The 23,354-nt window shown below is 40.9% G+C and overlaps 1 protein-coding gene across 2 annotated transcripts in view; it reads left to right on the forward strand.

Moving 5' to 3' along the window:
• Positions 1–23,354, forward strand: part of LOC309662762 (uncharacterized protein) — a 254,989-nt gene that overhangs the window by 8,931 nt on the left and 222,704 nt on the right. Inside the window, exon 2 of one of the 2 annotated variants that reach the window (XR_014264930.1) lies at positions 12,785–12,959. The gene's annotated coding sequence lies outside the window, so the exon portion shown is untranslated. Of the gene's footprint in view, positions 1–3,839; positions 12,960–23,354 lie in introns of those variants that run through there. The other variant, XR_014264931.1, reaches the window with a different exon arrangement.

Raw genomic sequence — 23,354 nt, forward strand, 5'->3', positions numbered from 1 at the left:
TGTTCTAGTTCTGTGAAAAATGCCTGTGGTAGTTTGATAGGGATTGCATTGAATCTGTAGATTGCTTTGGGTAGTAAAGTCATTTTCACAATGTTGATTCTTCCAATCCAAGAACATGGTATATCTCTCCATCTATTTGTATCATCTTTAATTTCTTTCATCAGTGTCCTATAATTTTCTGCATACAGGTCTTTTGTATCCTTAGGTAGGTTTATTCCTAGATATTTTATTCTTTTTGTTGCAATGGTAAACGGGAGTGTTTTCTTAATTTCACTTTCAAATTTTTCATCATTAGTATATAGGAATGCAAGAGATTTCTGTGCATTAATTTTGTATCCTGCTACTTTACCAAATTCATTGATTAGCTCTAGTAGTTTTCTGGTGGCAGTTTTAGGATTCTCTATGTATAGTATCATGTCATCTGCAAACAGTGACAGCTTTACTTCTTCTTTTCCGATTTGGATTCCTTTTATTTCTTTTTCTTCTCTGATGGATGTGGCTAACACTTCCAAAACTATGTTAAATAACAGTGGTGAGAGTGGGCAACCTTGTCTTGTTCCTGATCTTAGTGGAAATGGTTTCAGTTTTTCACCATTGAGGACAATGTTGGCTGTGGGTTTGTCATATGTGGCCTTTATTATGTTGAGGAAAGTTCCCTCTGTGCCTCCTTTCTGCAGGGCTTTTATCATAAATGGGTGTTGAATTTTGTCGAAAGCTTTCTCTGCATCTATTGAGATGATCATATGGTTTTTCTCCTTCAGTTTGTTAATATGATGTATCACGTTGATTGATTTGCGTATATTGAAGAATCCTTGCATTCCTGGAGTAAACCCCACTTGATCATGGTGTATAATCCTTTTAATGTGCTGTTGGATTCTGTTTGCTAGTATTTTGTTGAGGATTTTTGCATCTATGTTCATCAGTGATATTGGCCTGTAGTTTTCTTTCTTTGTGACATCTTTGTCTGGTTTTGGTATCAGGGTGATGGTGGCCTCGTAGAATGAGTTTGGGAGTGTTCCTCCCTCTGCAATATTTTGGAAGAGTTTGAGAAGGATAGGTGTTAGCTCTTCTCTAAATGTTTGATAGAATTCGCCAGTGAAGCCATCTGGTCCTGGGCTTTTGTTTGTTGGAAGATATTTAATCACAGTTTCAATTTCAGTGCTTGTGATTGGTCTGTTCATATTTTCTATTTCTTCCTGGTTCAGTCTCGGTAGGTTGTGCATTTCTAAGAATCTGTCCATTTCTTCCAAGTTGTCCATTTTATTGGCATAGAGTTGCTTGTAGTAATCTCTCATGATCGTTTGTATTTCTGCAGTGTCAGTGGTTACTTCTCCTTTTTCATTTCTAATTCTATTGATTTGAGTCTTCTCCCTTTTTCTCTTGATGAGTCTGGCTAATGGTTTATCAATTTTGTTTATCTTCTCGAAGAACCAGCTTTTAGTTTCATTGATTTTTGCTATTGTTTCCTTCATTTCTTTTTCATTTATTTCTGATCTGATCTTTACGATTTCTTTCCTTCTGCTAGCTTTGGGGTTTTTTTGCTCTTCTTTCTCTAATTGCTTTAGGTGCAAGGTTAGGTTGTTTATTTGAGATGTTTCCTGTTTCTTGATGTAGGCTTGTATTGTTATAAACTTCCCTCTTAGAACTGCTTTTGCTGCATCCCATAGGTTTTGGGTCGTCGTGTCTCCATTGTCATTTGTTTCTAGGTATTTTTTGATTTCCCCTTTGATTTCTTCAGTGATCACTTCGTTATTAAGTAGTGTATTGTGTAGCCTCCATGTGTTTGTATTTTTTACAGATCTTTTCCTGTAATTGATATCTAGTCTCATAGCGTTGTGGTCGGAAAAGATACTTGATACGATTTCAATTTTCTTAAATTTACCAAGGCTTGATTTGTGACCCAAGATATGATCTATCCTGGAGAATGTTCCATGAGCACTTGAGAAAAATGTGTATTCTGTTGTTTTTGGGTGGAATGTCCTATAAATATCAATTAAGTCCATCTTGTTTAATGTATCATTTAAAGCTTGTGTTTCCTTATTTATTTTCATTTTGGATGATCTGTCCATTGGTGAAAGTGGGCTGTTAAAGTCCCCTACTATGATTGTGTTACTGTCGATTTCCCCTTTTATGGCTGTTAGTATTTGCCTTATGTATTGAGGTGCTCCTGTGTTGGGTGCATAAATATTTACAATTGTTATACCTTCCTCTTGGATCGATCCCTTGATCATTATATAGTGTCCTTCTTTGTCTCTTGTAATAGTCTTTATTTTAAAGTCTATTTTGTCTGATATGAGAATTGCTATGCCAGCTTTCTTTTGATTTCCATTTGCATGGAATATCTTTTTCCATCCCCTCACTTTCAGTCTGTATATGTCTCTAGGTCTGAAGTGGGTCTCTTGTAGACAGCATATATATGGATCTTGTTTTTGTATCCATTCAGCCAGTCTGTGTCTTTTGGTGGGAGCATTTAATCCATTTACATTTAAGGTAATTATTGATACGTATCTTCCTATTCCCATTTTCTTAAATGTTTTGGGTTTGTTATTGTAGGTGTTTTCCTTCTCTTGTGTTTCTTGCCTAGAGAAGTTCCTTTAGCATTTGTTGTAAAGCTGGTTTGGTGGTGCTGAACTCTCTCAGCTTTTGCTTGTCTGTAAAGGTTTTAATTTCTCCATCAAATCTGAATGAGATCCTTGCTGGGTAGAGTAACCTTGGTTGTAGGTTTTTCTCCTTCATGACTTTAAGTATATCCTGCCACTCCCTTCTGGCTTGCAGAGTTTCTGCTGAAAGATCAGCTGTTAACCTTATGGGGATTCCCTTGTGTGTTATTTGTTGTTTTTCCCTTGCTGCTTTTAATATGTTTTCTTTATATTTAATTTTTGATAGTTTGATTAATATGTGTCTTGGCGTGTTTCTCCTTGGATTTATCCTGTATGGGACTCTCTGTGCTTCCTGGACTTGATTAACTATTTCCTTTCCCATATTAGGGAAGTTTTCAACTATAATCTCTTCAAATATTTTCTCAGTCCCTTTCTTTTTCTCTTCTTCTTCTGGGACTCCTATAATTCGAATGTTGGTGCGTTTAATGTTGTCCCAGAGGTCTCTGAGACTGTCCTCAGTTCTTTTCATTCTTTTTTCTTTATTCTGCTCTGCAGTAGTTACTTCCACTATTTTATCTTCCAGGTCACTTATCCGTTCTTCTGCCTCAGTTATTCTGCTATTGATCCCGTCTAGAGTATTTTTAATTTCATTTATTGTGTTTTTCATCGTTGCTTGGTTCCTCTTTAGTTCTTCTACATCCTTGTTAAATGTTTCTTGCAATTTGTCTATTCTATTTCCAAGATTTTGGATCATCTTTACTATCATTATTCTGAATTCTTTTTCAGGTAGACTGCCTATTTCCTCTTCATTTGTTAGGTCTGGTGTGTTTTGACCCTGCTCCTTCACCTGCTGTGTGTTTTTTTGTCTTCTCATTTTGCTTATCTTACTGTGTTTGGGGTCTCCTTTTCACAGGCTGCGGGTTCGTAGTTCCCGTTGTTTTTGGTATCTGTCCCCAGTGGCTAAGGTTGGTTCAGTGGGTTGTGTAGGCTTCCTGGTGGAGGGGACTAGTGCCTGTGTTCTGGTGGATGAGGTTGGATCTTGTCTTTCTGGTGGGCACGTCCACGTCTGGTGGTGTGTTTTGGGGTGTCTGTGGCCTTATTATGATTTTAGGCAGCCTCTCTGCTAATGGATGGGGCTGTGTTCCTGTCTTGCTAGTTGTTTGGCATAGGGTGTCCAGCACTGTAGCTGTAGCTTGCTGGTTGTTGAGTGAAGCTGGGTCTTGATGTTGAGATGGAGATCTCTGAGAGATTTTCGCCGTTTGGTATTACGTGGAGCTGGGAGGTCTCTTGTGGACCAGTGTCCTGAAGTTGGCTCTCCCACCTCAGAGGCACAGCCCTGATGCCTGGCTGGAGCACCAAGAGCCTTTCATCCACACAGCCAAGTACGTGGGGATTTTCTTGCCTTTTGGGAGGTCTGACGTCTTCTGCCAGCGTTCAGTGGGTGTTCTGTAGGAGCAGTTCCACGTGTAGATGTATTTCTACTGTATCTGTGGGAAGGAAGGTGATCTCCACGTCTTACTCTTCCGCCATCTTGCCCCTACCTCACATTGTTGCATAATGGATCTATAGAACTTTTTCATCTTGTAAAACTGAAACTCTATGCTCATCAAAAAACAACTCACCATTTCCCCCTCCCCAGTTCCCCGGAAACCATCATGCTAGTCTCTGTTTTCATGATTTTAACTATTAATATTTTAGGTATTTCATATGAGTGGAATCATGCAATATTTGTCCTTTTGTGAGTTGCCAAGCTTTTTGAGTTCTTGTATTGCAAATTTATTCTGGCTCTAGCCTTGTTGTCCTGCTTTCTGCTATTACTTCTCTCATGACTACGTGTAATTCAAATCTTAGCACCCTTCTTTCCCACCTGAATCAGATAGGATGCCTTTAGCTGCAAGGAAGAGAAACCTGACTCAGGCTGTTTCCAACGGTAAGGAACATATTGCTCACATAGTACAGAGTTTAGAGGAAGGGAGAACTCAGGTTTGGTTGATCCAGCCATTCAGCAATGTCATCAAGGACTGAGCAGTTCTTTCTTTTTCTCAGTTCTGCAGGTTTCATCCTTAGCCTGGTGGCAGGATGGCTGCAGCTAATTCAGGCATCACATCCAGTCATGACAGCATCGGATTTTGTTCTCTCTTAAACACAGAAACCTTTCCTCAAAATCCCTGCATGAAACTTTCCTTCACATTTAATTGACCAAAATTAGATTACATGCCTGAACCAGTTACTGGGATGGATTGGGAGTGTTGCCTCCGTGGTAGCACATGGATAGATGGGAGAGAGAGAGATACTAAACAAAATCGGATTCTGTTAGAAAGGAGGAAGGGGAGAAGGCATGCTGAGTAGACAGTTGTCATATTGTGACAGAGTAAGAAATATATATTTGATCTTCATCTTTGGTTCCTGGCACAGAACTACTAATATCCTTGGAATTTCCTGAGTGATAGAGGTGATAGGAGTGTCTTTTGTTATTCATAGCAAGCCCCTTTCAACCACACCTGAGTGTATGTTAATGAGGTGATAGGTGGCTGAAAGCCCCTAGGTAGTTCCAGGATGGGGGCTGGTTGCCAGGGGAACCAACCAGGTGATTAGAGGGTTGGAACTTCCAGCCTCACTTTCACCCCCATCCCGACCTCTGGGGAGGGGAGAGGGTCTGGGGATTGAGTTAATCACCAACGGCCGGTGATTTAATCCATCATGCCTACTAATGGAACCTCCATAAAAACCCTAAATGAAGGGGTCTGGATAGCTTCAGGCTTGGTGAACACATCCATGTGCCAGGAGGGTGGTGCAACCCAACTCCATGGGGACAGAAGCGCCTGTGCTCAGGATCCTTCTGGACCTTGCCCTATGTACTGCTTCATCCGGTTCTGTTCAATTGGATCCTTTATAATATCCTTTGTAATAAAACAGTAATAGTAAGTAAAATGCTTCCCTGAGCTCTGTGAGCCATTATAGCAAATTATCAGAACTGAGGAGGGGGGAGCTTCCCTGGTGACACAGTGGTTAGGAATCCGCCTGCCAATGCAGGGGACACGGGTTCAAGCCCTGGTCCGGGAAGATTCCACATGCTGCGGAGCAGCTAAGCCTGTGCGCCACAACTACTTAGCCTGTGCTCTAGAGCCCGTGAGCCACAACTACTGAGCCAGTGTGCCACAACTGTTGAAGCCCACATGCCTAGAGCCCATGCTCCGCAACAAGAGAAGCCACCGCAGTGAGAAGCCCATGCACTGCAACGAACAGTAGCCCCTGCTCGCCGCAACTAGAGGTAAAAAAAAAGCCTGCATGCAGCAACGAAGACCAATGCAGCCAAAAAATAATAATAATAAATTTAAAAGTATATAAAATGTGAAGGGTAATTTAAAAAACAAAAACAAAAACTGAGGAGAGGGTCATAGGAACCACTGATTTGTAGCCATGAGACAGAAGTGTGAGTAACCTGGGAACCCACTACTTACAACTGGTATCTGAAGTGGGGAGCAGCCTTGTGGAACTGAGCCCTTAACTTGTGCTAACTCCAGATAGTGTCAGAATTGAATTGAATTGCAGGACACCCAACTGGTGTCTGCAGGAAGTTGCTTGGTATGGCAAACCCATACATTTGGTGTCAGAAGTGTTGTGAGTAGGAACAGATCATAGTAGTAATAGTACAGCCAATAGTGTCCACTACACCAGCCGTGTGATTTGAGGAAAGTCATTTAACATCTCTAATTCTCAGTTTTCTCGAGAAAATGAGGATAATAGTATTTCCCTCACATGAGGTTTTACTTCTTCTTTTCCAATTTGTATTCCTTTTATTTATTTTTCTTCTCTGATTGCCATGGCTAGGACTTCCAAAACTATGTTGAATAATAGTGGTGAGAGTGGTCATCATTGTCTTGTTCCTGATCTGAGAGAGAATGGTTTCAGTTTTTCACCATTGAGAACAATGTTGCCTGTGGGTTTGTCTTATGTGGCCTTTATTATGTTGAGGTAGGTTCCCTCTATGCCTACTTTCTGGAGAGCTTTTATCATAAATAGGTGTTGAATTTTGTCAAAAGCTTTTTCTGCATCTATTGAGGTGATCATATGGTTTTTATCCTTCAATTTGTTAATATGGTGTATCACATTGATTGATTTGCATATATTGAAGAATCCTTGCATTCCTGGGGTAAACCCCACTTGATCATGGTGTATGATCCTTTTAATGTGCTGTTGGATTCTGTTTGCTAGTATTTTGTTGAGGATTTTTGCCTCTATGTGCATCAGTGATATTGGCCTGTAGTTTTCTTTCTTTGTGACATCTTTGTCTGGTTTTGGTATCAGGGTGATGGTGGCCTTGTAGAATGAGTTTGGGAGTGTTCCTCCCCCTGCTATATTTTGGAAGAGTTTGAGAAGGATAGGTGTTAGCTCTTCTCTAAATGTTTGTTAGAATTCACCTGTGAAGCCATCTGGTCCTGGGCTTTCGTTTGTTGGAATATTTTTAATCACAGTTTCAATTTCAGTGCTTGTGATTGGTCTGTTCATATTTTCTATTTCTTCATGATTCAGTCTTGGAAGGTTGTGCTTTTCTAAGAATTTGTCCATTTCTTCCAGGTTGTCCATTTTATTGGCATATTTTTGCCTGTAGTAATCTCTCATGATCCTTAGTATTTCTGCAGTGTCAGTTGTTACTTCTTTTTCATTTCTAATTCTATTGATTTGAGTCTTCTCCCTTTTTCTCTTGATGAGTCTGGCTAATGGTTTATCAATTTTGTTTATCTTCTCAAAGAACCAGCTTTTAGTTTTATTGATCTTTGCTATTGTTTCCTTCATTTCCTTTTCATTTAATTCTGATCTGCTTTTTATGATTTCTTTCCTTTTACTGACTTTGTATATTTTTGTTCTTCTTTCTTTAATTGCTTTAGGTATAAGGTTAGATTGTTTATTTGAGATGTTTCTTGTTTCTTGAGGTAGGATTGTATTGCTATAAACTTCCCTCTGAGAACTGCTTTTGCTGCATCCTATTGGTTTTGTGTCGTCATGTTTTCATTGTCATTTGTTTTTAGGTATTTTTTGATTTCCTCTTTGATTTCTTCAGTGATCTCTTGGTTATTTAGTAACGTATTATTTAGCCTCCATGTGTTTGTATTTTTTACAGTTTTTTTTCCTGTAATTGATATCTAGTTTCATAGCGTTGTTTTTGGAAAAGATACTTAATACGATTTCAATTTTCTTAAATTTACCAAGCCTTGATTTGTGACCCAGGATATGGTCTATCCTGGAGAATGTTCCTTGAGCACTTGAGAAGAAAGTGTATTCTGTTGTTTTTGGATGGAATGTCCTATAAATATCAATTAAGTCCATCTTGTTTAATGTATCATTTAAAGCTTGTGTTTCCTTATTTATTTTCATTTTGGATGATCTGTCCATTGGTGAAAGTGGGGTGTTAAATTTCCCTACTATGATTGTGTTGCTGTCGATTTCCCCTTTTATGGCTGTTAGCATTTGCCTTATGCATTGAGGTGCTCCTGTGTTGGGTGCATAAATATTTACAGTTGTTATATCTTCTTCTTGGATTGATCCCTTGATCATTATGTAGCGTTCTTCTTTGTCTCTTGTAATAGTCTTTGTTTTGAAGTCTATTTTGTCTGATATGAGAATTGCTACTCTAGCTTTCTTTTGATTTCCATTTGCATGGAATATCTTTTTCCATCCCCTCACTTTCAGTCTGTATGTGTCCCTAGGTCTGAAGTGGGTCTCTTGTAGACAGCATGTATACGGGTCTTGTTTTTGTATCCATTCAGCCAGTCTATGTCTTTTGGTTGGAGCATTTAATCCATTTACATTAAGGTAATTATTGATATGTGTGTTCCTATTACCATTTTCTTAATTGTTTTGGGTGTGTTTTTGTAGGTCTTTTCCTTCTCTTGTGTTTCCTGCCTAGAGAAGTTCCTTTAGCGTTTGTTGTAAAGCTGGTTTGGTGGTACTGAATTCTCTGAACTTTTGCTTGTCTGTAAAGGTTTTAATTTCTCCGTCAAATCTGAATGGGATCCTTGCTGGGTAGAGTAATCTTGGTTGTAGGTTTTTCCCTTTTATCACTTTAAATATGTCCTGCCACTCCCTTCTGGCTTGCAGAGTTTCTGCTGAAAGATCAGCTGTTAACCTTATGGGGATTCCCTTTATGTTATTTGTTGCTTTTCCCTTGCTGCTTTTAATATATTTTCTTTATATTTAATTTTTGATAGTTTGATTAATATGTGTCTCAGCATGTTTCTCTTTGGGTTTATCCTGTATGGGACTCTCTGTGCTTCCTGGACTTGATTGACTATTTCTGTTCCCATGTTAGGGGAGTTTTTGACTATAATCTCTTCACATATTTTCTCAGGCCCTTTCTTGTTCTCTTCTTCTTCTGGGACCCCTATAATTTGAATGTTGGTGCATTTAATGTTGTCCCAGAGGTCACTGAGACTGTCCTCAATTCTTTTCATTCTTTTTTCTTCATTCTGCTCCCTGGCAGTTATTTCCACCATTTTATCTTCCAGCTCACTTATCCTTTCTTCTACCTCAGTTATTCTGCTATTGATTCCTTCTAGAGTATTTTTAATTTCAGTTATTGTGTTGTTCATCACTGTTTGTTTGCTCTTTAGTTCTTTTAGATCCTTGTTAAATGTTTCTTGTATTTTCTCCATTCTGTTTCTGAGATTTTGGATCATATTTACTATCATTACTCTGAATTCTTTTTCAGGTAGTTTGCCTATTTCATCTTCATTTATTTGGTCTTGAAGGTTTTTACCTTGCTCCTTCCTCTGTAACCTATTTTTTTGTCGTTTCATTGTTTGTTTGTTTGTTTGTTTTATGTGTGGGGCTGTATTCCTGTCTTACTGGTTGTTTGGCCTGAGGCGTCCAGCACTGGAGTTTGCAGGCAGTTGGATAGAGCCAGGTCTTGGTGCTGAGATTAGGACCTCTGGGAGGCCTCAGTCCGATTAATATTCCCTGGGGTCTGAGGTTCTCTGCTAGTCCAGTGGTTGGGACTCAGAGCTCCCACCACAGGAGCTCAGGCCCAACCTCTTGCCTGGGAACCAAGATCCAGCAAGCCGGTCGCCGGGGGTTCCTCCCGTCCTCTTAGGTGTCCGTGGTCCCCCACCAGTGCCTGGTAGGTGCCCTAGTTGTGCAGAGACACGAATTCAATGTCCTCCTAGTCCGCCGTCTTCGAAAGTTTTGTTTTTTAAGCCACCTAGTTTGTGGTACTTTGTTTTGGCAGCCCAAGCTAACTAATATACCTGGGAACTTGTTAGACATGTAAAGTCTCCAGCCCTATCTCAGACCTTCTAACATCAGAAACTTTGAGGGTGGAGTTCAGCACTCTGTGTTTTAAAAGCCTTTTGGATGATTCTGATGTGCACTCAGCTTTGAGAGGGGCTGGCCTAGTTGTTCAGGATGTAGGAACCTGACTAGCCTGGGTGCATATCCCAACTCTACCACTTACTAGTTGTGTGATTTTGGGTACTTTAAAAAACCTGTCTGTGTTTTAATCGCCTCATCTGTAAAATGGGCATAATCCTAGTCCTTATCTCTGAGGTTGCTATAGTGATAAATAAGTCCATCCAGATAGAATTTAGAACAGTGCCTGGTGCATAGTTAATGCTCAAGAAGTATGAACTATTATTATAGTGGAAAACATGTAGATGTTGAATCTGAATCTCATTTTAAATGGTTGGGTTTGGAAAAAGATAGTAGCCAAGCTTATTGGAATTACTTGTAGAGTGAGGACCTGAGGACTCCCTTGAGTAAAGTTGAATACTCCCACCCCTAGTTTGGCTGCTTGAACCCTTTTTTTCTTACTTACTGGTTTATGATTATGATGTGAAAAACATAGATGGTGCCAAGTTCTTTGGAGTTTATGCAAATAATACATAGCACACATTGTTATGTTGCTCTTCATCCTCTATGAAGGCCCACTGTCATCAATTTTATATCCTGTTCCCATGAGAACTTTACCTTTTTCTCTTCTTTGCATTCTGTTCTTGATGGATTGTCTAGTTTCTCACTTAGACAACTTATCCTCTTTCCCTGATGGCCCATTTAAAACTAGCTTCTATTAAAAAAAAAAAGTTTTCCATTGAGGCATCTAGATACACATTTCCCTTGTTTTTCATTTGTCTTCTGAGATGATTCCAATTGTTTTATGGTGTGCAGCTGCCACTAGATACTAATGATATTTTCACTGGGTGAGTTGCATTTCCCCATCTTGTTTCTGTATATTTGATCGTCTTCTGTATTTTATGTGAGTTGTAAATACACTGGGTAGAAACAACTCAATAAATGACAAACAGTAAAATGAATAATAAAAAGTTATAGTCCCATATAAAGAGAATGAGTGGGAGCCCTTTCCCAAATAGAAGTAAGCCAGGGATATCAGTATGTTCTGAAAATGCTGGCTAGCTGCTACTTTGCCTTAAAATATTCTTTCAGTCACAAACTTATTTTTGTAATCTTCCCCTGCAGTACACAATTCACTTTCCCTTCTGTTTTCCTTCTTAATCACTCTAGGAAACATAGCCATTCATTTATCGTCTGGGCCCCAAATCTTGGTGCCATTCCTTATTGCTTTCTCTTCTCCCCAACATTGAAAAATCTACCAAAATCTTTCTGCTGTTGCCTTTTCCACATTATCCATTATCACATTATCTCAAAGACCAGACTCTGTACAACTGTGGGGAACTGGAGAGTTCAGGGTAAATAATAATTCATTTGGCTAGATTATCTCCAATCTTATTTTGTAATTCCATGTTTGACTGTAGCAATATCCAGAAATTCTATAAAGGCCTTAAACTCCCTCCCTGCAATAAAGTGAAATGTAAAATACAAAACAATTATAAAGTATTTTGCACTTTTAAAAGACCTGTACATGAGGTAGGAGGTGGGGAAACAATCAAATTCTCAGTAATGGCAATTACAGAATTCTCATGGGCCTCTTGCTCTTTGTTCCTGTTCATTATTCAGGTGCCCTTTTGTTGTTTTCTGCTTTGTTCACTTTAACATAATACAGTTTTTCACTATAAGTTCACTGTTGTCACTATTCAGGGAGCATGTGGTTTTATCATCTACCTCTTCTTTAAGGAAAATATTTTTTCTTTTAAAAATGTTCTTCACTGATAATTATGTTCTCTAGCCTAATGTCCTTTATCTATTCTCATTAATGTTTCTGAATATGACTTTATACCCAAACGAACTTTAAGTAGCTTATAAACAAGTTACGCTAAACTAAAACACTTAATTCCATTTACTTCTCCTTTCAACGGGTAGCTCTGATCCAAACTCAGACTGGTCTTCCTAATTGAGTCACTCAATCCAAACGTTGTTAAGGAAATCTAGTTCCTATTCCCTGAGCTGTGGTAGATCATGTTTCTGAAGATGGCAGCGACAGTATCTCTCATCCCATATGTTCTTTTGCAGTGTGACTGTGCTACTTACTCCCTTATGAAGAAGTAGAGGTTATTCTCACTCCCTGTGAATCTAGACTGGCCAGTGATTTATTCTGACCAATAGGATACAGCAGAAATGATGCTGCACAACCTCCAAGGCTGGGCCTTGAGAAATCTGCAGGTTCTGCCTTCATGTCTTGGAATGTTCTTTCTTAGAACCAGCTGCCATGCTGTGAGGAAGCCCAAGAAGCCATGAGAAGAGGCTTCCTGGAGGAAAACCAAAGACATTGACCAACAACCCTTGCTGAGTTCCCAGTTGGGATGTGAATGAGGCCATTTTGGACATTCCAGCCATCTCAGGACCCTAGCCAACGCTCTGAACTAGAACTGCCTGATGAGCCCATAGAAACATGAGAAATAATAAATTGTTGCTTTTTTAAACCACTGTATTTTTGGTGGTTTGTAATGCAGCAGTACCTAACTGGACCACTGGGGCTCTAATCACCTTGTTTTGAGGCCTTGCACCAAGTTCATTTGCTTACCTCACCACCTCCAGACCTCTGCAAGAAGTATAACTTACTTTCTGGGTCTTCACAATCTCCTTTTGGCTCTATGGACAAAATAGTTCACCCTTCATTGATTATGAAAATGGCCAAATGATAATCATAATAGTCATAACACTTTTTGAATACTTATCATATGCCAGGAACTGTCTTAAGTATAATATATTTATTAATATATTTCACCTCCAGAAAACTTTTTGATCCGGGTGCTATTATTATCTCCATTTTACAGATGGGAAAAGCAAGACACAGAGAGGTGAAGTAAGTTGTACAAAGTCCAACAGCAAGTGATGGAATCACCAGCAGAACCCAAGCATCAGATTCCAGAGCCGCATACTTAGCCACTGATATACTGCCTCCCACAAATGGTGCCTCAAGCTCATCAGGTTATCCCTAAAGTGACTTAGGTGAGTGGAGTTTCTTTCACTTATGTTACTTGATCCTTGTACTTTAATTAAGAAAGTCCTTTCAGGCTTTGATTGCCTCACTCACTTATACTAGACTCTGGGCTGTGCCCCATGCTGCCACTTACACTTGGAAAAGCGTAATGTTAGAAAAGTCTAAATGCTTGACTATTTCTACATTCACAATTCAGGGTAGGATAGCCTATTTGCTCAGTTTTCACGGGTTCCTCGTCCCCATGTGGCCACCAGAGAGGGCAGCAGAGTGACAGGCAGGCAGCGACCCTGAGGAGATGGCAGAGAAGCAGAGCTGGCGGGGAGGACCTAGGCGGTGCCGGCGTGGGGCGGAGCTCTTTACACTCGGATGGGGAGAGCCACATGGGAGTGCAGCACAGAGTCCTTCAGCACCCTTCAGAGTGAAGGAGGGAACAGCTACTTCTTCTTATAACAGAGGCCAGGGGCAGCCAAAGCCGTGCCAGCCAGCCTTAAAGTGGGAAGAAGCTTCTGAGTTTCTTATGTGACTGCAGCCTTAGGATGAGCTCCCAGTGCCACTTTCCAACTGGACGACCGCCTTCAGGTTCCTGCTAGGCAGCCGTTCTAGAGATGGCACTGCGAGGAAGGGGTGTGGTTTTGCTTCAAATAGCCTTAAAGTCCTGCTCCTCCCTGTCTGCCTGATAACTGCCTCAAGAACTCTGAGGGAAATAAAAAAGCTAATTATAAAATTGGGTAGGTCTGTGATCTCATGCCATATTCAGAGGAAGGCCTTTGGAGACAAACAGTTTCTGGAGCCAGAGCCTCATCTCTGCTGCTTAACTGCTGTGTGGCTTTGGGAAAGTTGCTTTCTTCTCTGAGCATCAGTGTCCTTAGCTGTAGAATGGATTAGTGATATTTACCTTGTGTGGTTGTTATGAGGAATAAATAAGTCCTATAGGCAAAGTTCTTGGCGTCATGTATACCAAGCAACCATCAGGGTACCTATTATTTCCATACACCGTATGTACGGACATGTAGATAACCATGAACTACCATGCGGCCTTAGAATGGAGTATAAGCTGCAAAGGTTGGAGCTGGTGTTTCATGCTCTGCTATACAGTGTTCACTCAGGAAAAAGACAACTGCCACAATTTATTTTAGAAAAGTGGTTATGAAATATATGGTTATGAAACTAACTTCTATAAGTTTAAAAAGTATCTCAGTCTCGATCACATGTTCTTAATCTAAGGTTTCCTGGTCTCCAAGAGTCCGTGACCCCCTTGAAATAGTATGCAATGTTTTGTGTGTCTACACGTATGTGCACTTTTGGGGGGGAAATGATTCATAATTATCAACAGACTCTCAGAAGGGTCCGTGCTTAGACAAAAGACTAAAAAACTCTAATATAGAAACAGCCTTTTAAATCTTTTCTTCTACTGAAAGTAACTTGGAGGACTTCCCTGACTTAAGACAAAGCAGGCACAGCTCTGGAAAGCACTGGAAATGGATCCCGTCTTTCAGCCAGTCTCTTTTCCCCAGTGTGTCCCTAACAGAGTGGGAGGCTGGCTATTCCCGCTGACACAGGTAATGCCGTAAAGACAGGAGGACCATGTGGATGAAGAGGTGTTGCCTTCTCTAATTACAGCTGACAAAGACCAAAGGCTAACCTCAGCTGCACCTTCTGTCTCTGGGAAGTCACTTATGGAGCAGACCTATAATGAGGATTTGCTCCCTGAAACGTAATTCTCAGGATGACGAATATCTAAATTACATCCCCAGACACATACCTGACGCAAAGCCCTAAGGGCTGATGCCCACAAGGGGTGTGTGTGGTATTCTTCATTCAGTGGGGATTAATAAATCCCCGATATCACTCAGAATCTCAGAAGGGGCAGGTGTCTGAGAGGCCCTTTTGGCTTCTGCAATGGGGCCTGACAGCCCGTGCACTGGGCTCTGTAATTTATGCCTCCAGCACAGAATCCACACAAAGCAGAGATGGCCACATCAGCATTTTGGGATTTAAGGCCAGCTTCTCTTATCTGCAGACCCTCTCCCCTAAACTGTAAGGATGATTCTGCTAATTGATAACACTTTTTTTTTTAATACAGAAAGTGTCAACATTTTACTATTAAGTTTAATGTTTGCTCGTTTCTTGTAATATGTCCTAATTTTCAAAAAAAAAATTTATTGGAGTTGACTTACAATGTTGTGTTAGTTTCAGGTGTACAGCAAAGTGATTCAGTTATATATATATATATATGTATATGTATATATATGGCTGAATATATATATATTCTCTTTCAGATTCTTTTCTATTATAGGTTATTACAAGATATTGAGTATAATTCCCTGATTCTAATTTAGTTTTTAAAGAAAATGATTGTTGGTGTATAAAGTAAATGAAAATACAGTCCTGGGGGAGGGGATTTAAAGTAATTTAAGAGTTCAATGGATGATGACTAATTTTGCAATTGTTATTATTACATCTCTTTAATTAACAGATAATCCATGAATTATGGAGTATGCAATAGACTATGTTAGGGAAACATTTTTTGATCTGTGTAAATAAGTTGAGATAAATGGTGGGTGCACCTGTTCCTAGTGTGTCCGGGGAATGTATGAAACTCTGGCACAGGATGAATGTCTGTTGGTGTCAGTGTGACAACAACAAAACAAAGCTGGCACTGGGGTCAGGAAGTCTTTGGTGGGCAGGGAGCTACCGTCTGCAACCGGAGCCCAGTACGGCTGTGTGTTCTGATGCCCATCAACCAGGAAAGGGAATCTAAGGTTTCCACATGATTTTCCCCTTTCACAAAGCTGTTGTAGAATAAAATACAAATCCTTCCTGAATGTTCCTAGCTTTCCTTCCTTTAGGAAGTTTTCGGTCAATGGGAAACAAAGCCTTATTCAAAGGATTAAAGCCATAGTCATTCTATTGTTTACAGCTTCAATAATGTGGCTTTCCTTCCATGGACAAAATTTTCAATTCACAAATCATCTAAAAAACAGGAAATTTGGGGGAAACACGTGCTTATGATAACAAGAGATCTATCGTATGGTATAGAAGTTTACGCAAAGAGGCATCCGATTTTACTTAAGATTTTTTTTTTTCACTGTGCTGTACTTCTGTATGCATTTGAGGAAGATTATTCCTTAAAAGAAAAAGCCATATGGTTTATAACATAAAACTACTCAGTTCCCGCCCCTGCGGGAGAGCGGGAGTGGTGGGGAAGAGGGGAAGCAGATTCTGACTGTTATTTCCAAGGCTACACAGCAGGCAGTCCTGTAGAGGCAACAGGCATCTTCAGTACCCTCTTCTCCCTGCTGTCCTTGGTCCTCTGCTTCCCCTCTCACCCCAGCCAAGTCCTGGGTCCTTTCCAAGTGGATGGAGGGAGAAAGGCTGGCAACATTGGTTAACAGGGTTGGAGAGAATGTGGCAGGCAGCTGTGAGCTCTGGCTGTGGGCAGTAGTCACGGGGAGCCGCAGAACGTTGCAGAGGTAGTGGAAACCATCACTGCTTTTGCAAGCGGGGGATAGCAGGGCTGTTGGGGGCCTAGGATGGAGCAGCAGCAGTCAACTTGGGCAAACTCATCCTGGAAATCTATTCTAGCTGCTTCTAAATAAACTACCAAGAGAATTCGTATTTTATCTAGATTCTTTATTTTGGTGACAGTCTTTTAAACTTTTTATCTGTACACAGTAGATACTTCTGAATAATTTTTAGTGTCTGGAATTCCCCAACATCATGATTTTTTCCTCAGTTCCCCATCTTCTACCATTCCCTTTAACTTTCATCCATACTCCCAGGGAAAATACCACTTCTCCCTCAATGAAGGATGACAGAACCTATTTACTTCCTAACATTTTCTTCTGTGCTCTTGCTATGCAAAGTGTGGTCTGGATTCCAGCAGCAGTAGCAGCAGCAGCTAGCTTGGTAGAAATGCAGACTCTTAGGCCCTACCCTATGACTACTGAGTCAGAGTCTGCATTTAAGGGGATCTTCAGTGATTTGCATGCAAATTAAAATTTGGAAAGGGCTGGTCTGTATCACACTACAGACCTGACTCATAATTCATGCCACCAAGGCCTGCAGGATCCTACAATCTCTAGCCCGCCTGCTTCTCCAGTCTCCTCCCACATTACTGATCATTCACTAGTTCTGGCCTCTGAGCTTTGGCACTCACTGTTCCCTCTTCCTGGATTGCTCTTGCCCCCTCTTAGTATGTGGTTAGCTCCTTTATTTCATTGCCGTGTCGGCTTAAATGTTACTTCCTTAGAGGAGGCTTCCCCAGCTACTCTATATGAAGAACCACCCTCAACCCAGCCACTCTCTATCCCATTACCCTGTTGTATATTTTTATTGGCACTTATTGTTATCTGGAATCATTTTATTAATTCATGTTTGGGTCTGTTTTGTTGAGGGTTGTATTTTCAGTGCCCAAAACAACGCCTGGCACATCAAATGTGTTCAGTAAATATTTACTTATTTTATTTTAATTTATTTTTTTTAAATCGTATTTTTTGGCTGTGCCACGTGGCTTGCGGGATCTTACCTTCCCGACCAGGGATCGAACCCGGGCCCTGGCAGTGAAAGTGCCGAGTCCTAACCACTGGACTGCCAGGGAATTCCCCTAAATATTTATTAATGAATAAAGTTTTGGGGATCATGAACAGTGAGTACCTATGCCCAGACAATTCTAAGGTAAGAGGAGGAAACCTCCAAACCAACTCAACAGCTATGTTTTTGAGTTCCAGATCACTGGTTCTCAAACCTGGTCCCCGGACCAGCAGCATCAGCATCCCCCTGAGAACTTGATAGAAGGACAGATTCTAAGCCCCCACCCCAGACATACTGAACCAGAAACCCTGATTCAGCAACTTACAATTAAATTGTTAAATCCAGCAATCCGGCTTAACAAGGCCTCCAGGTGATTCTGATGCACCGCCCCAGAAAATACCAACATCTTACCTGTATAGAGAACCTGCAATGTTCAAAGCCCTTTCACATATATCACCATATTTCTGGACTTCAGTAAAGCCCTGAGAAGTAGACAAGGCAGGTGTCATTGCCATTTTATAGATTTTATAGATGAGGAAACTGAGCCCTAAGAAATGATTCCGTTTGCCTGTGGTTTCATCCGAATCATCTGGGGAACTTGTTAAAATTGCAGATACCTGGGCTCTACCCCAGACCTACTGAATGAGAATCACTGGGGCTGAGGCTCTGAAATCCTGATTTAAAAAAAGAAAGAAACTTCCTAGGAGAATCTGAAACTCCGAATAGTTTGATAACCAATTATGCTAGAGAATAGAGGAATGGGAGTTAGAATACATAGCCCCTCATTTCTAATGTGCTGCTGTTATAGAGTCTTGAGAAGAGTAATTACAAATGGTTAGTCTTTAGTGAAAATAGTTAAACCAAAGTCTCAATAATTATGTCACTTTTATTAGACCCTAACTCTGTTTGCTACCCTTATAAGCTAGGGAGAATCAAATCCAATGACAATGGGCTGTTTTTGGTATATGATTTAGTTGTGATTATTATGGAATTAGCTAAATGGACCATCAATTAAGGTTTGGTGGGGTTTTTTAGTTTGAGATGCAGGAATTAAAAAATAATTCTTTTCTGCTGAGGGTGTTGTAAGATATATGACCTATTTGGTGTACTCCTGCAGTCCTTTACCAACTGCTCTGCTTCCTTTCCTTTACTTACATCTTCTAATTAAGAAGAAAATTTTAGAAAAAGAACAAAAATTTTCAAGCCCAAAGCTACAGCTGTTTAAGCAATCTTTTTCAACCTCAGACATCATTTACTTACCTGGCTAGCCTAGAAAAGATGAACTTCTCCAAATTGTCAGGTAACTCCCAAATCTTTCTCTCCTGCCCAACCAACTCCACAAACTCCAGACTCCTAAATTCAACTACATGTGGAATAATTCTGTTCTGAATGTCCTGCAGACTCCTCAAACTTGGAGTGTCCAAAACCAAATTCATTACCACGTCACCCATTCTTCCTCCTGGACACAGTCTATGTCCCAGCCAAAAATCTAAGCATTGCCTCTGGATTCCTTTCTTCCTCCCTGTGGATAGTCAAGCAGTCTTTTCATTTCAGCCTTACATCTCTGTAATCCCTCTCCTCCTCTTCATCTCCACTGCAGCTCTACCTCAGGCCTTCATCATCTCTTGCTTAGGCCACCATGATGGCTTCCAAGGTGGCCCCCTTATCTATACTTCTACTTCATTTCCCACTGTTCCTTGCTTCAGTGTAACCCAACTGCTTTCACTCTTCATCATGTCTTGTGCTTCTGTGCCTTTGCACATGCTACTCTGCTCTACTGATTTTCTCTTTCCACCCCCTGCATGTGGGGGTGGTGGGTGGGATGTTTAGGCCAGGGACTCACTGAGGGGGAGCTGTCTTGTCATTTGTTAGGGTAAACTAACTTTTCTGTGAACATGTGCAAATGGCCCTAAATAAATCTAAAGACTGCTCATTATTCTCTTCTCTGTGAAGACTTCCCTGAGGACTCCTCTTTGGTGTGGACTGTTCCCTCCTTTGTGCTCCCAAACTAGCATGTAGTCTGCCTTCATTGTAGTACCCCTCTCACTAGGTTGTGTGCATGTTTATACTTTCTTCTCCCTCATCAAAGCATGAGCTCCTTGAAGGAAGGGAACATGTCTTATTAACATTTGAATCACCACCTTGTGGCACAGAACCTGGTCAGTCAGACAAACAAACATACGTTCAATGAATACCTGGCTAGATTTCTGGATTCCAAACATGGCTGAGCGTAAGAGGAACTAAAATGTATTGAGCAACTATTATGTGTAAAGAGCTTTTAACACCCATTATTTATCTAGTTTTTAAAGATAATACTTTGAAGTAAATGTTATTCTAATTATGTACATGTTGAAACTCAAGTCTCTAAGCAATTAAATAACTTGCTTGAGGTCTCAGTTAGTAAATGTTAGTGCTTGGCGTTGAATTCAGGCTTTTCTAACTCCAAACTCTGTGTTCTTCTACCTATCCCATGTGGTCCCTAGAGTTACCCTAGCATAAGCCATAGGTTTTAGAATGACTTCTCACTCTTTGTTTGCAAAATATTAAAACATTTATCTCTGAAGAGTAGTGGTGATATCATGTGTGGTAGGTAGTCTCCAAAGATGGTCCCCAGTGAGCCCTGCCTCCTGGTATTCATGCCCTTTTATAATCCACCTCCCATGTATCTAGGCTGGTCCTATGTAACCAATAACATGTAGCAGAAGTTGGTTCATAAGAAGCCTCACAATGTCCACCTGAAATGTTTGTTCAGGGGGGGAAGCCAGCTGCCATGTAAGAGATCTGACTCCCTGGAACCACCAGGTTGTGAGAAGCCCAGCCTATCCTCATGGAGAGAAAGAGATGTTTGACCAGCCCCAGCTTTCCCTGCCATCTCAGTTCAGGTACCAGACGTGTGAGTAAAGATGCCTTCTTAGGTATCCGGCCCCGGCCACCATCTGATGGCAACAGCACCGAACACCCCAAGTGGGAACTGCCTAGAGGAGCCAAGCGTTGTTCTCTCTCACGGAACCATGACAGATAATAGTACATTGTTCTTTGAAGCCACTCAGTTTTGTGGTGGTTTGTTAGGCAGCGATAGGAAACTAGAACACCATGACCTTTTTTTTTTTTTTAAAGAAAATAACTTAATATTTATAAGCACGGCTTTTTAAGCTTTTTTGTTGTTATTGTTATTTTTCCTTTATAGACTACACTCTGTTAATATAAGTAGATTTCTAGCTCAGTCCTTAACAAGGTTTATGACCTTGAGCAAGTCTCTTTATAATAATGTCACGGAGCTTCACGTGCCTCAGTTCTAAAATGAAGGGTTGGACTAGTTAATCACTAAAGTCCATTCTAGTTCCAAAACTGTATCATTCCCTTCAGTCTGTCAGAGAACAATCGAATCTTCATCTGACAAGTTTTTAACTTGCAGTAAAATTTTATAGGCATAAGAATTTTCGGCGAAGCAATGAAGGCCAGGGAAGTGCTGACTCAGCACAATGCCGTCTGTTAGCAGGGAAAGAAAAAGTCAGGAGCTACTATAAATCTGATCCTTTCAATCCTTCTCCCCGAAGCAAAATTCAAAAATATGATTATCTGTGACAAAAGACTTGAAAGAGAATTCTTTCAACACCTCCGCGCCCCCCCCCCCCCCTGCCATCTCCAGCTGAGAAAACTGTTACTCAAGTCTGCGAGTGACTTCAGGACTTTTGCCAGAATACTCAGTGTTGCAGAGTTGAATCAGCCTCCGGAAGATCCCTGCGCACAAATGCTAAGTTTAGGGCCAGTGAACGAGGTGATTCCTAGAGGAAATAAACTCTCGCCTGAGAACAACAGCTGAAGTAAAATCCCATAAGCCAGGAAAACAGCCACACAATCACAGTAACAGGTGGTCGGTTTCAAAACACATTTCAAGGTCCGACTCTCTCGGCACCTGCTCTAGAACCACAGACGGCGGTGTAACTCTGTCTGGGTCTGAGTTAGGTCAGCCCTGCCATGCTAGGAGGAAGATTAACTACCTTTATCAGTTGAGCTGAGTTATGGTAGGTTAGATGACTGCCTCTCTGTGGTAGTAATAGTAACTCTTCTATTCCCTGCCAGAAAGGCAGAGGGAATGAGAGAATTTGGGAACCAGAAGAGAACTTGGAGATTAAGTAGTTCAACCCCCTTGATAGCTGAGCAAAGTGAAGCCAAGACAGTGAAGTAGAAACTTGCTCAAGGTCACACGACCTGTGGAAGCAGAACATCCCCACCCCAACCCCTCCGCCCCAAGTTTTGTTATGAAAAATTTCAAACACACAGCCAAGTTGGAAGAAGTTTTACAGGGAATACCCGTATACCCGTTACCTAGATTCTACCGTTACCATTTTATTAAGCTTGTTTATCGTGTATCTCTTCATCTATCCATCCCTCTATCATCCTACCTTATTTTTTTGATGCATTTTAAAGTGAACTGCAGACAGCTATACTCTTCCCTTAAATCAGCATTATGCTTTATCATTATTTGTCTAATTATTTGATACCCCAATTTTATACACATTATGGAACCAGAAAAAATTACCAAAAAAATCACTGGACACAATAAATGTAAATTAGCATCAGCTAGCCTGAAAGGGAACCCAGCTTCTTAACTCTAAGGCCCTTGAGGATTCTTATTAGGAGCAAATTCAGAGAAGGCAAAAATATTGGTCAATGCACAGCACTGCTTATGCTGTTCCCTTTCCTGGAATCCCTATCTTTCCCCTTCCTGTTGAAATCCTCCCCATTTTCCCGAGAATGATCTCAGATGTCTACAAGTTAACACAACCTACCGTTAGACATGTATTCCTATTTTAGGAAAAAAAGTTATTCAAATCTGAAATGCCACCTCCTTCCGAAAGCCTTTCCTGAACTCTGAGTTTTAATCTTTCTAATTTGAATGCTCACAGGCCTTCCTTGGCACTTTCCCTACCTCATTCTACCCTGTTACAATTTAATGTGTATTTGTTTATCTATCACTACTACTGCCACTGCTACTGCTACCACTATTACCACTACTACTCTTGTGGTTAATTCCTCTTTGTAAGGGACTGTACCTTAAGACATTTCTGTATCTTCTGTAGTTCCTTGCATAGAGTCATCATTGAATGTTAAGTAACTTCAAATTTCAAGTCAACAAAATTATGTTCGGGCAGCTTTGTGAAAGTCAGCTCTTGAGGACCTCCTGTATCAGAGCCACCTGAGAGACTTGTTTAATGTGAAGGTTTCTGGACCTCCTACCCTCAGAAATGCTGATTCAGTAGGTTCGGGGTGGGGTCCAGGAAGCTACAACTTCAGCAAGTGCCTTCCAGTGATTTCAGTGTGGGCAGCACAAGGATCGTACTTGGAGAAATCTGCTCATGGGTCCAAATTACCAATCTTATTTTATGTCAGGCCTGTAATCATTTTGAAACCAGTAAACCAAATCTGCCTATCCCTTTAATGGATCCCAGATAAAGGTGTGGCAAAGATGGTGCCTGCCACGGTGGGGTGTGACAGTCAAGGCATCACCCCTCACCACATCATGTGTCACCACTTCTGCTGTTGCCACTCACCCCCAAGTTTCCCTTTGTCACTTCCCTTAGCCACCACCAACTGCCACTACCCCTCGGGCCGCTCCCCCTCCGAGGCTGAGTCAGATCCATTGTGGAGCCCTTGAGGAAGCACATGGGGAAGCACATTTCGGAAGACAGGTTGAGGACGTTCTCATTCTACATTCACATCCCAAGTCTGGGAGCAAATGAACACCTACTTCTGACCCTGGCTTCTTGAGGAGCTCTGCAAACCTGGTTAGAAAGTTGGGCCCGTGGTTTGAATTTCCTTCTGCCTTTGATTTTACAATGAGTGGAAACTGAAGTTGAGTAACAGAT

Source organism: Balaenoptera physalus (genome assembly GCF_965194825.1).
Source record: "Balaenoptera physalus genome assembly, chromosome: 6".
NCBI classification, from domain to species: Eukaryota; Metazoa; Chordata; class Mammalia; order Artiodactyla; family Balaenopteridae; genus Balaenoptera; species Balaenoptera physalus.